General features: G+C 54.7%; 1 non-coding gene across 1 annotated transcript in view; it reads left to right on the forward strand.

The window, feature by feature from the left end:
* The first annotated feature begins 3,522 nt into the window (after nt 1–3,522).
* The window catches only part of LOC124593303, a 1,910-nt gene continuing 432 nt past the window's right edge, over nt 3,523–5,000 (forward strand). Inside the window, exon 1 of the ribosomal RNA XR_006977950.1 lies at nt 3,523–5,000. This exon is cut by the window's right edge and continues 432 nt beyond it. This is a non-coding gene — a ribosomal RNA (small subunit ribosomal RNA).

Consider the following 5,000-nt stretch of genomic DNA (forward strand, 5'->3'; position numbering starts at 1 on the left):
CAGACAATATGTAAGCACCAGCATGGAACAACACCCAGTGCATCCTCTCTGCCACATTAGACAATCCACACTATCATAACCAGACCGGGAGGTCCACTCACAAAACAGAATATCTCACCCTTCCGACAACCACCATTGCTCAGCTAAGCCACCAACACCCACACATGTCCTACACAGGGGTGCACCCAACATCACAATACTGCCTCCTGTCACACCACACAAACAATGGCAGGAATGAAAGACACAGGTCTGCCACAAGCATGGAATCAGAGCGCCGCCTGTTATGAGCCAAAGGTGCACCCTGACGTGGCAAATCAGATGATGCCGCAGTCATTTACTTACGATAATCACAATCAACAAACCGGCCCCCCCCCCCCCCCCAAAACACCTTTCCTTACAACAATGTGTACCTTAACCTAACCCGTATTGTACCTTAACCTAACCCGTATTGTACCTTAACCTAACCCGTATTGTACCTTAACCTAACCCGTATTGTACCTTAACCTAACCCGTATTGTACCTTAACCTAACCCGTATTGTACCTTAACCTAACCCGTATTGTACCTTAACCTAACCCGTATTGTACCTTAACCTAACCCGTATTGTACCTTAACCTAACCCGTATTGTGCCTTAACCTAACCCGTATTGTGCCTTAACCTAACCCGTATTGTGCCTTAACCTAACCCGTATTGTGCCTTAACCTAACCCGTATTGTGCCTTAACCTAACCCGTATTGTGCCTTAACCTAACCCGTATTGTGCCTTAACCTAACCCGTATTGTGCCTTAACCTAACCCGTATTGTGCCTTAACCTAACCCGTATTGTGCCTTAACCTAACCCGTATTGTGCCTTAACCTAACCCGTATTGTGCCTTAACCTAACCCGTATTGTGCCTTAACCTAACCCGTATTGTGCCTTAACCTAACCCGTATTGCGCCTTAACCTAACCCGTATTGCGCCTTAACCTAACCCGTATTGCGCCTTAACCTAACCCGTATTGCGCCTTAACCTAACCTATATTGCGCCTTAACCTAACCTATATTGCGCCTTAACCTAACCTATATTGCGCCTTAACGTAACCCGCGTTGCGCCTTAACGTAACCCGCGTTGCGCCTTAACGTAACCCGCGTTGCGCCTTAACGTAACCCGCGTTGCGCCTTAACCTAACCCGCGTTGCGCCTTAACCTAACCCGCGTTGCGCCTTAACCTAACCCGCGTTGCGCCTTAACCTAACCCGCGTTGCGCCTTAACCTAACCCGCGTTGCGCCTTAACCCAACCCGCGTTGCGCCTTAACCCAACCCGCGTTGCGCCTTAACCCAACCCGCGTTGGGCCTTAACCCAACACGCGTTGGGCCTTAACCCAACACGCGTTGGGCCTTAACCCAACACGCGTTGGGCCTTAACCCAACACGCGTTGGGCCTTAACCCAACACGCGTTGGGCCTTAACCCAACACGCGTTGGGCCTTAACCCAACACGCGTTGGGCCTTAACCCAACACGCGTTGGGCCTTAACCCAACACGCGTTGGGCCTTAACCCAACACGCGTTGGGCCTTAACCCAACACGCGTTGGGCCTTAACCCAACACGCGTTGGGCCTTAACCCAACACGCGTTGGGCCTTAACCCAACACGCGTTGGGCCTTAACCCAACACGCGTTGGGCCTTAACCCAACACGCGTTGGGCCTTAACCCAACACGCGTTGGGCCTTAACCCAACACGCGTTGGGCCTTAACCCAACACGCGTTGGGCCTTAACCCAACACGCGTTGGGCCTTAACCCAACACGCGTTGGGCCTTAACCCAACACACGTTGGGCCTTAACCCAACACACGTTGGGCCTTAACCTGCTCTGTAATTGTCATACGACGCGTTAAATTAGTGTAGTGTTGCCTAACTGCAACCCCCGCAATATAGTTTGCTACCCGCACTGCCCGGTCCCCAGAGTATCGCTTCATGTTAAACACCTTGCAGCTATACACTGTAATGCGGATGGCAGCAGGACGTACATGCTCAATGCCCTTCGCAGTTGTTCATTGGCATTCGCATGGCGAAGCACAGCCTACGTTGTGGTACGGCTTGTGTCAACTGTCCGCTGATGTTGTACGTCCAAATCACACACTGTACTGCACATTGGTCCTCATGTACTGAATGATACATCGTGGTACATGTGTGACCGTACCACGACTGCGCCAACAACGGCGAACCATACGGTCCAAATATTGTGCACTCAGCTACGTGTCGTCTCCCTATAAGAGCTGGATTGCAGTATGGTATGCCGTGGATGGCGATCAGCATGAGCCGTCTGTTGATGTAGTGGCGCGTGTTGTCAGACGTAGTCGTCTCTTCTCACTCACCGTGATAGCATGGTGCACTGCGTTCCACATCTGCGACATGCGACAGAGGCCGGTTGACAGTCGTTCGCGCAATGGACATCGCATACGTACGGGGGCCACCTTCCACGTGTTCGCGAAGCGTGCACATGTTGTTGCGTGTATGTGGGCAGACATAGTGTGTCGTGACACCTGACACAGGCATGCAACAATCGTTGAATTTGCAAATGGCGATGGACGTCTACGTTTGCTGGTGACGTTACGCAAATGAACAACTGGTAAACCGTTGTGGTGCGGTTGTTCTCGCTAGAGGTGAATCAGTGATGGCGACGATCGGTTGAGCTACCAACCGGTTGTTTCAGCGATACCCACCATGCCCACGAACGTGAATGGCATGTGGGTGTGAAGCGATACGCGGCGGTGGCTGGGTGGGACCGTCCCCGGCCGGTGAGGGGGGGCCTCCCGGCGTGCTGGCCGCGCGGTGCGTGGGCGCACGCGCTACAGCCGGCTGGTGGGGGCGGCCAGTGGCAGGCGCGCCGGCCGACGGAGGCGGCAGGCGGCGCAGCTGCGCGCCGGCGCACCCTGCACGCGGCGCCGTGCGGCCAAAGTAGGTCCTCGCGGGCCCGGTGCGAAGCGCGGTGGACATCTGCAGTGTGCTGGTCCGATTGAGGACTGTGTGCGCTGAGGATGCGCCGCCGCCCGGCGCTCGGCGCCGCGACGCCGTCTGCTGCTCGGTCGCCTCTGCGGTTCTCGCAGGTGGTTTGTATCGCAGCTGTGCGGACGTGTTGGCGCGTTCGCTTCGGCACCCAAGTGGGGCTTTTGTCCTTCTGTGGCGCTGGCGTTGGAGCTGCCGGCCACCGTAGGTGGCGCGTGTTGTCTCCCGCCGGCAATGCCACGACAGCACGCTCCCGGGCCTCTGTCGGCAGCGGCAAGCTCAGTTGGGAGCACGGGTGGTCGCACCTAAAGCGTCTACTCGCCAAACTCCGGGCGATTGCGCCTCTCTCGAACCCGACCAAGTACTTAGGACGGCGCTGCGCGCCGCCGGGACCTGAGAGGGTTTCGAGGTGTATTGTGCAGGGGAGCTCAGCCTCCTCCTGTTTGCAGAATAATTGAGCGGACGCTTGCGTGTTCGCGCGGGCCCCCGGGACACACTCCCGGGCGGCCGGCTGCTCAGCTCTAGTTGACGCAGCTCCCTGGTTGATCCTGCCAGTAGTCATATGCTTGTCTCAAAGATTAAGCCATGCATGTCTCAGTACAAGCCGCATTAAGGTGAAACCGCGAATGGCTCATTAAATCAGTTATGGTTCCTTAGATCGTACCCACGTTACTTGGATAACTGTGGTAATTCTAGAGCTAATACATGCAAACAGAGTCCCGACCAGAGATGGAAGGGACGCTTTTATTAGATCAAAACCAATCGGTCGGCTCGTCCGGTCCGTTTGCCTTGGTGACTCTGAATAACTTTGGGCTGATCGCACGGTCCTCGTACCGGCGACGCATCTTTCAAATGTCTGCCTTATCAACTGTCGATGGTAGGTTCTGCGCCTACCATGGTTGTAACGGGTAACGGGGAATCAGGGTTCGATTCCGGAGAGGGAGCCTGAGAAACGGCTACCACATCCAAGGAAGGCAGCAGGCGCGCAAATTACCCACTCCCGGCACGGGGAGGTAGTGACGAAAAATAACGATACGGGACTCATCCGAGGCCCCGTAATCGGAATGAGTACACTTTAAATCCTTTAACGAGTATCTATTGGAGGGCAAGTCTGGTGCCAGCAGCCGCGGTAATTCCAGCTCCAATAGCGTATATTAAAGTTGTTGCGGTTAAAAAGCTCGTAGTTGGATTTGTGTCCCACGCTGTTGGTTCACCGCCCGTCGGTGTTTAACTGGCATGTATCGTGGGACGTCCTGCCGGTGGGGCGAGCTGAAGGCGTGCGACGCGCCTCGTGCGTGCTCGTGCGTCCCGAGGCGGACCCCGTTGCAATCCTACCAGGGTGCTCTTGAGTGAGTGTCTCGGTGGGCCGGCACGTTTACTTTGAACAAATTAGAGTGCTTAAAGCAGGCAAGCCCGCCTGAATACTGTGTGCATGGAATAATGGAATAGGACCTCGGTTCTATTTTGTTGGTTTTCGGAACCCGAGGTAATGATTAATAGGGACAGGCGGGGGCATTCGTATTGCGACGTTAGAGGTGAAATTCTTGGATCGTCGCAAGACGAACAGAAGCGAAAGCATTTGCCAAGTATGTTTTCATTAATCAAGAACGAAAGTTAGAGGTTCGAAGGCGATCAGATACCGCCCTAGTTCTAACCATAAACGATGCCAGCCAGCGATCCGCCGCAGTTCCTCCGATGACTCGGCGGGCAGCCTCCGGGAAACCAAAGCTTTTGGGTTCCGGGGGAAGTATGGTTGCAAAGCTGAAACTTAAAGGAATTGACGGAAGGGCACCACCAGGAGTGGAGCCTGCGGCTTAATTTGACTCAACACGGGAAACCTCACCAGGCCCGGACACCGGAAGGATTGACAGATTGATAGCTCTTTCTTGATTCGGTGGGTGGTGGTGCATGGCCGTTCTTAGTTGGTGGAGCGATTTGTCTGGTTAATTCCGATAACGAACGAGACTCTAGCCTGCTAACTAGTCGCGTGACATCCTTCGTGCTGTCAGCGAT

Source organism: Schistocerca americana, unplaced genomic scaffold (assembly GCF_021461395.2).
Source record: "Schistocerca americana isolate TAMUIC-IGC-003095 unplaced genomic scaffold, iqSchAmer2.1 HiC_scaffold_98, whole genome shotgun sequence".
In the NCBI taxonomy this organism is placed as follows: Eukaryota; Metazoa; Arthropoda; class Insecta; order Orthoptera; family Acrididae; genus Schistocerca; species Schistocerca americana.